Source organism: Stegodyphus dumicola, chromosome X1, assembly GCF_044657685.1.
Source record: "Stegodyphus dumicola isolate Sdum_Otavi_A_Nest chromosome X1, ASM4465768v1".
Classification (NCBI taxonomy): domain Eukaryota; kingdom Metazoa; phylum Arthropoda; class Arachnida; order Araneae; family Eresidae; genus Stegodyphus; species Stegodyphus dumicola.
Window position 1 is genome coordinate 178251385 of NC_140780.1, and position 9141 is coordinate 178260525.

Here is a 9141-nt window from a genome sequence, read left to right on the forward strand (position 1 = left end):
GTCTGTATGTACATGCGTACGTAGGTCTATATGTATCGCCCATAGCTCAGAAACGAATAGCCTAAGAACGTTGAAATTTTGTATGTGGGGCTGCCATAATATATAGATGTGCACCTCTCTTTTTGGTTGCAATTGGCTGCACCAAACATATACAGTGGTGGACAAAATTGTGGACACTTTTGGAAATTTTTATGTTTTTCAACTTTGTATGCTTATAGAAAACGTTACGTTTCACGAAATGCAAAACTGTATATATCATTTTAAAGAGAATTTATTACTGAATTCAATACAAAACACAAAATTCAATTATTTGCAATACAAAACGAGTTAAATGATAATAGTTATCGATATACATTAGATAGTGATGATTGCAGTCAGTTATCAGTACTTAGTAGGGTACCCTTTATTTTTGATTACAGCTTCACGTCGACGTTTCATTGAGCTGACAAGAGTTTTAAGCTCTTATTTCGTTATTACATGATGCCAGGAAACAATTAAAGCCTCAAATAGTTCCCTTTCATTTGATGGGCGCCTCATTCAGACAAAAGTTTTCAAACGGTGCCACAAATTTTCGATAGGATTGAGGTCAGGACTGTTTCCTGGCCATGACAACAATTTAATGCTCTTTGTACGAAACGACTCTTTTGATATTTTGGCCGTGTGGCAAGGAGCAGAATCCTGCTGAAAAATAAACGAAGCATTGTTGGGAAAGAGATCTCTGATGGAAGGTAGAAGTTTTGGTTCTAGAATAGTGTCAATGTATTTTCTGGCATTCAGTGTCCCATCGATGACATGAAGGCGACCAATACCATTTGCTGACATGCATGACCAAATCTTAACACTAACTGAGTTCTTCACAGTTACTTGAATGCAGTCAGGATGTAGCTCTTCTCCTATTCTACGTCTTACATATTTTCGCCCATCACTACCGAATAACGATATCTTAGTTTCCTCACTCCATGTAACTTGTGACCATTGATCATCTGTCCAATTAATGTGTTCCTTTGCCCACTGAAGTCTTTTTTTTTTTTTTTTTTTTTCGTTGTTCGTTGCTGAAAATTAAGATAAGGCTTTTTTCGTGGAATTCTACCTCTCAGTCCAACATCTGTTAAGCTTCTCCTGATTGTTATTGAAATGGCAGAAACACCAGCATCATTCAGATCACTTCTGATGGCCACTGATGACATTTTTCTATCTTGGAGACATAGTCTTTTTATTCTTCTGTCATCAATAGATGTGGTGCACCTTTTTCGGCCTTTTCCTTTTTTTTTTATTGAATTTGTCTCCTGATATCGTAAACAAAACTTTCGGACTCCAGATGTAGTCACTGAACCACCTACCTGTCTTGCAATTTCAGCACAGGAAAGACCACTTTCTCGTAACACAATAATATTACATCTCTTTCTAGGTGTCCAATCTACTCTTTTATTTGATGTCATTGCTTCTTGACTAAATATTAAAAATTTTTACAAAATTTCCTACTTGTAATTACAGTGTATACGAAACAGGTTCTCCTTCTACAGAACAAAGCAAAATAATGAACTGTTTCAAGTCCAAACATGATGTCAGCTTGTACTGGCAGTTACTAACACTTGATTGGTTTTCAGAACAAGAACAGTGATTGGCCAGGAAAGCTAGGCATTACAAACCACTTCATAACTGTGTTTTTTATTTATATTAAAGTACATATAACTTTTTTGTATTGCAAATAATTGAATTTTGTGTTTTGTATTGAATTCAGTAATAAATTCTCCTTAAATCTTAAAAATGATATATACAAGTTTGCATTTTGCGAAACGTAACATTTTCTATAAGCATACAAAGTTCAAAAACATAAAAATTTCCAAAAGTGTCCACAATTTTGGCCACCACTGTATATATATACACTCACGTTTGTGAAAATTGCAACACCATGAAGGACATACGCGAGTGAGCTGAAATTTTCAGGAAATGCAAAGTAGCGCATGATATGCAAATGATTAGAATTGCAAATCCGTAGCGCATGCGTATGCTGAGCAGCGCCCTCTGAACGGCTGATGGATCCGAATAAATAGACGGCTGTAGCGAGGCGTGTATGGTTATCGGTGGTTATCTGCTAGTGGTAAACGTTAACTCAATCTGTACTTATGCCTCGTCGACGAAAGAGAGCGAGATTTGAACAACTTACAGAGTTTGAACGAGGGAGAATCATCGGCCTTCGTGAAGCTGGATTGTCGTATCGTGCAGTAGCCTCTCGTGTGCAGCGTAACAGCAGCACAGTGATGCGCGTTTGGAAGCAGTGGACGGACGAGTGTCGGACAACTCGGAAATCCGGGAGTGGACCCCGAAATGTGACGTCAGCTCGCGATGATAGACACCTGGTCCGCATGGCGCGGACGGACCGTACAGCTTCCTCTAGACAATTGGCAGCACTGTGGTCAATAGCTACAGGTGTTTCATTGTGTGCTTCATCAATTCGTAGACGTCTGCTGCAGTGTGGACTGCGTGCACGGACTCCTTTATACAGGATCCCCCTAACGCACGACCATCGCCGCCTGCGGCTACAATGGGCCAATCAGCATAGAGACTGGCGTGCTGATTGGCAGCATGTCGTGTTTTCTGACGAATCCCGCTTTAATTTGTGGTACCATGATGGCCGCATTCGTGTCAGACGCTATGCCGGTGAACGCCACCTTCCGGAGTGCATTATTGAACGCCACAGTGGACGAACACCCGGAGTTATGGTCTGGGGCGCCATAGCATATCATAGACGATCTCAATTGCTACGAATTGTGGGCAATCTGAACAGCAACCGGTATATCCGTGAAGTTCTACAGCCCGAAGCTGTTCCCTTCCTTCAAAGCTTGCCAGGCGCTGTATTTCAACAGGATAATGCCCGCCCTCATACTGCTCGGATTGTTAAATCCTTCTTTGCAGCGCAGCAGGTACAGCTTCTTCCTTGGCCTGCGTGTTTCCCGGATATGTCGCCAATTGAACATGTGTGGGATGTCATTAGTCGGCGTCTTGCTCGTGATCCTCGTCCTGTTGCGTCTGCAGACGAACTTTGGGTACGCGTACAAACGATATGGAATGCTCTTCCTCAGTCAGACATTCAAACTTTGTTTGACTCCATGCCACGTCGTGTAGCAGCACTTATTGCGGCGCGTGGTGGCCACACAAAATACTGATTCTGATCTCTTGTTCTTGTTTGTTTGCTTTGAACATTTAATCATTTATTTGTACCACTACCACTCAACTGTGTATTAAATTGCATTCAATTATGACGATTCCTTCTTGGTGTTGCAATTTTCACAAACGTGAGTGTATATATTTGTATTTACATTTTTCATTGCACTTTATTTTAATTTATGTTAAAACATTTTTCACCGGAACCACACTATCACAACGACTTTAAGCGAAAGCATTAAGAATTTTTTTACCTTGTTTTCTAATTTTTGCAGCTCAATGCGCAAAATTCTTGACCACAAAGGTCTTTTTTAGTTAGTTCTCCTTTCTTAAATTATATATATATATAATAACCACTCTGTATATATATATATATATATATATATACAGAGTGGTTATTATATATATATATATATAATACCCACTCTGTTATTCGGCTCCGTGAGCTGAGCTCTTTTATTCTTATATGTTGGTAAATTGTGCATTTTTTGCTTTAAAAATGATTTAATTATGTTGTTCTTATCTTCTGGTTAAGGTTTTTATGACTTAATTAACCTTCATGCTATAGTTGTAGAATTATCAACAATTTAAAAGTTGTTTGAGTGCGGCTCAAATAACTAATTTAATTCTGTAATTTTAATTCTGTAATCCAGAAATGTTACAACGCAGATATCTCACTGCTTAACTGCCAGACGCCAGAGGTTTATTAATAAATAAACAAATGTGAACTAAATGTATTTTATTACAGCCTGTACAATCTTCTGTTTACATGCAGAATCCATGGATTCATGGTTTTTTCTACACACATATCTACTACATATCTGTATGTCCGAAACAGAATGAAAAGCGACTTGTCAGACCACGCTACAAGTTTCCAGTCATTAAGTCTCCAGTTTCCAAGTTGCCGAATTAAGCCTATTTTTTTAACCATAGCAGCCATATTTATTTACATTTGAAACTTAGCAGAATAGTGGATTTGTTGTCGCTCTAGAGAAACTAAGCTTCGCAACAACAAAGATAACGTCTTCTTTTATTCTTTCGAATTAAATCACGATTAATCCATTCTGTAATTATTATTTAAATTATTTAATTATCTCATATATCAGCATAGCGTCCGCAACAAATTAATTCATTTTTTACACCTTCAGCGTCTTTTTGCCGAGTGGGACCAAAAGGGAGCTTTCAGTTTTGTGCCTCGAATAATTTGCCTTTTTGCCTGCTGCCTGAAATATTTGTTTTTGCGCAGAAACTCTAATTTTAATTGTAAAAATTGTTTTTTAATTGTTTTAACTGTATTTGGCGTTTTATATTTTTCTATATCTTTCAATTTTTCATGAAGATATTTTGAGCTTTTATGCATTTTGGCCTTTCTCCGAAGTGAGAACTGGATTAATTGAATGAGAAATTTGAACGAAATTTGAGGAAATAAGTGTTTCGTATTAGCAGCAACCAGTCTGACTAAAACAGATGAGAATGTTTACGAGTTGCGCATACGCATTAGGTAAGCGGCATTGAATCGTCTGCGAAAAACTATTTCTTTTTCATTTGTTTAATTTCTTTTAGACATCGTTTTAGATTTAGTATAGTATTTGAATAGAACATATGGAAACAATTAGATAACTCTTCAGATTCATGTCTCAGATACGTTCCTAAAAGTTAGGGAAAAGGTTTGGCAGCAGTCTCCCCTGCACGAGAGATATACTGTTTCAGATTTCTCGGGTGTTGCAGTGTAGCGTCTCATTCTTTTAATTAGATATGACTTCTTTAATGCTCATCTGTTTTGTCTCAGGAAAAATTCCTGTGTGTTCTGTTCATAATTCTGGACAAAGAGGACTTAAAAAACGTGTTCTGCAATTAATAGTTTTAATTCTGTAATCCATAAATGTTACAACGCAGATATCTGACTGCTTAACTGCCAGACGCCAGAGGTTTATTAATAAATAAACAAATGTGAACTAAATGTATTTTATTACAGCCTGTACAATCTTCTGTTTACATGCAGAATCCATGGATTCATGGTTTTTTCTACACACATATCTACTACATATCTGTATGTCCGAAACAGAATGAAAAGCGACTTGTCAGACCACGCTACAAGTTTCCAGTCATTAAGTCTCCAGTTTCCAAGTTGCCGAATTTGGTGAGCTTTAGAGCTCTGTCTCGCCCACTAGCAGCCGAGCAGCAAAGTCGCTGAGCACTGATAGTTCAATTCGGGATTCGAATCCCGTCGAACAGTTTGGTTGCATGCGCGTTTCTGTGCTTTTCCACATGTGTAGCGTGGATACAAGCGAATTTCCCTTAAAACGTCCTCCACGCGTATCCGTCCCTTTGCCTGATACCATTCTGTGAGTTCGTAATAAATTTTAAAATAAAGCTCTGTGTTGAGCAGTCCTCTGGGGTAATATGATTTCGTGTTGGCTGTTAAAGTTTATATAAAGAACGGACAATTTCACAATTTGTAATGTGATATTTTTTGACGTCTCATGAACGTAGAAGCTCTTTGATAAGTAAAGTAATTGAAGAAGTAACTGAATCATTTCAATGCAACTGATGGTGGTCACGTTCATTCAGAAAGATTTTATGGTCAGAGTGTTACCGTAATTATTTTTTCGAAACACTTGAAGTCGCAGTTCATGCGTGTAATGATCATATGCAATTCAATGTTTGACTTTGCTTCTGAAATGTTGTCACTCATTTCAGGAGCTCCATCTGTTAGACTGCATTAAAAATTGCTTACATCATAAAACTTGCCAATTTGAGGGTGAAAACAGTTACTAAAATTTTCAGAATTCTCCTATCGTTACGATGACTCTGGTTACCCCAACCAATGACATGCATATTTAACTTTATTGCGTACTTTGTATAGACTGATCAGTGCCACTATTTGACACTTGAGCGTAAATAGTAAAAATTTAGCAATAGTAATATTATTAATAACAATATTATTAATAGTATTATTAATAATATTATTAATAACAATATTATTAATAGTATTAATATGAACATTCTATTGTTTAGAATCTTGAAATTTGTGATTTATCCATTATTTCCTTAAGGATTCTCTTTGTAAAGTTCAGAAGTCAAAACAAAGTTCTTGTTTCAGATCTAAACATATGTATTAGATTCTGACATGAAATTATCATAATGAAATCTTCCTAAATAATGGCAAATTTTGAAATGGACAAGCAATGTATACACAACGTTGTCTACAATTATATTTGTAATCTGCCATTATAAAGAAACGCATACAAAAGTAAGTTAATCTTTCCGTATAACCAGCAAACGGAAAGTAGCAGAACTTTAATATGCTCCTGGAAGACTGAGTAAACAAAAATGTAAGCTAACAAGAAATATCACGAAAGTAAAAGGAGCTTTTGAGCTAAACCAAACTATTCAAATGTATATTTCTTTACTTGACCTACTCTTAAACAGTTTGCGTTCCCAAAATTCGGTCAGATACGAAACAAATGCTTCCCACAGATATATTTCTTAGGTGTGTTAGACAAAGGTCGAGCAAACAATCATTCTTCAAAATTTTTCGTTAGACCTCTCCATCTTTAGCATGTTGCAGGTACTAAAAGCTAGGTTGTCGTTTTTCTAAGCTGGTGTCCAACCTTTCTGAAGCTAATTTTCCTTTATCTCAGATTAATTTAGCAGAAAATAAATAGCAGTTTTTAAGTAAAACAAAACTGTTATTTAAATAATTTTTAAAATCTTATTCTACTTCCACATACACAAATCGTGGTTTATTTATATAAAAGTTTTGTTTATTGCAATAATAAGAAAAAAAGGTTTTCCCCAAACCCACCTAGGGTATTAATATTTTCAAATATTTTGTAGAGACATTAGGTTATTTTTTGGAAGCAGGCAAGATGAAAAATGAGCAAACGCCTTCTCTGGGAATCGAACCACGGACCTTTGGAATACTGGCCCAGCGTGCAGAACCACTACACCCCGAAGGTACGCTAGAAAGGCTGGAGAAATACCTTATATACTCCTCCTTTTAAAGGACGACTGGGGTTTTTAAAGGACCCAATCGCCAGATCCTGGGTGAGGAGAATTCTCATCCAAAACTCTTTTAGTTTGGGCGCCACTGTAAAGACATTAGGATTTTTGTAAGCAAAAGATTGAAAAATTAGCAATCGCCTTCGCCGGGAATCGAACCACGGATCTCTGGAATACCGGCCTAGTGTACAGATTCACTACACAACGAAGGCACGCTAGAAAAGCGGGAGGAATACCTTATAATTTCATAAAATAATGTTTTTCTCCTATTTAAAAAAGTATATGTATAGTAAATCTATTAATATCTTGAATATGTGTATACACTGGCAGGTTTCCTCCATTTCTTAAAAGGTCAGCTAGTTTCCTGCAAGACTATTCATAATAAGTAAATAAATAAAAGTCAAATCCTTTTGCTCTCATTCTGAAATGCTCTGATTTGTGTTGTTAAGCAAAATTGTACATACATGTTATGCATCTTATATCTGCTCAGTGTGAAACGATACCTTTAAATTTATTATAAATTTTTATTTAATTTCAATGGAATCTTTTGCGAGGCTAACAAATTTTAAAGTCTCTCTTTGAAGCACACTTTTTATCTGTCCAATAGCTGGGCGCTTTCGTGAAAGTTTTCGTTGACAGTGGCCTAAGCTATCAATCATTTAGCTGTCAAATCACCAGTAGACTGATATACAGGTTAAGTTGCACAGAGCTCACCTGTAGACTGATATTGAACCTGCAAGAAGTGGAAGACAGACACATATCTAGGGCAAAGCCTTGCTCAGAAGTCACATCAACGCTGTGTTGGCCTTTCAGTCAGCTTCTGTTAACCACCATGCCATCCACGACAGATTCTGAAGTACGTTAAATGAATGAATATGACTTTTCATCGTCTTTCCTGTACTTAGATGTAAAACACAAAACGATTCTGAAACTTTAACAATCTTTATAAATGTGTAAACTTATAATGTATTTAATTTCGTTAAATAAAATTCTTTAGTCTCGATTTTTAAGAAAGTCAACGAAGCGAATCAAGTTTTGGAAAACACTTTTTAATTCCTTTCTGTGCATATTTATTTCCTTACTTTTATTAAAGGCTATATATATGAAGTAAGAGATCTTTTGTTAATATTCGACATATGAAGTTGATAGCAAACACGATTAATCGTATTCATTAAATGTCGTTCTCATAAAATTTATGAGCCCTGAATACAAGTATATACCGTTAGTTTACAAAGAAAAGTGTATATGATTAAACTAACACTTTTGGGAAATGTCTTAACTACGTTTTTTCAATCGCTTTCAAAACTGTAGTTTTTCAATGAGTTGGAAATTGCAATTTCATTTATTTCAATTTGATTCAGGCTTTTGCCAGAGGGTTCTCTTATTGTTTCCTACTTCTTTCAACAATTATAATTTCATTATTTTGGGGTTTAACCTTCAACAACCATTCGAAACATTGTTGACTTTAACTTAATTACTTTTTTAAGAAAGAAGTACATGCGTAAATGTTTAAATCAGAAACTTTCCAGTAAAATACTTCAAAATCTAATAGCAACTACGTCAGCAGCAGTATCAATATACAATTTCGAGAAGTTTTGCAAAAGAATTATAACCATAGACGGACTTACTTTATAAGAATTTGTGGTTTAAACTTTACTGCTTAAAGTTCTTTTGGATCTTGTCTAAAAGAGCTTGACGAAATTCTTATTTGTTATGAATTAAAAGTAATCTACTTTTATTGATAAAATCTAGTTTTAGCTTCGAAATGAATAAAACTTATTTGGTAATGTTATAACGAAGAAATGAATAATGCAAGGTTAATACTGATCCTTAAAAACCTTTCATTACTCTGAATAATAACTGAATAGTTCGAATTCTAAATTCTGATACAATTAATGTGCATATTTCGAAAGGTTAAGTAAGGCATTTAATGCTTTAAAGCGAATTACTTCAGGGATACTTTTCTAGAAG

The 9141-nt window shown here is 35.7% G+C and overlaps 1 protein-coding gene across 4 annotated transcripts in view; it reads left to right on the forward strand.

Moving 5' to 3' along the window:
• LOC118203800 (alpha-1A adrenergic receptor-like) overlaps positions 1–9141 on the forward strand; it is a 151851-nt gene that overhangs the window by 115187 nt on the left and 27523 nt on the right. The gene's annotated exons all lie outside the window — the stretch shown is intronic.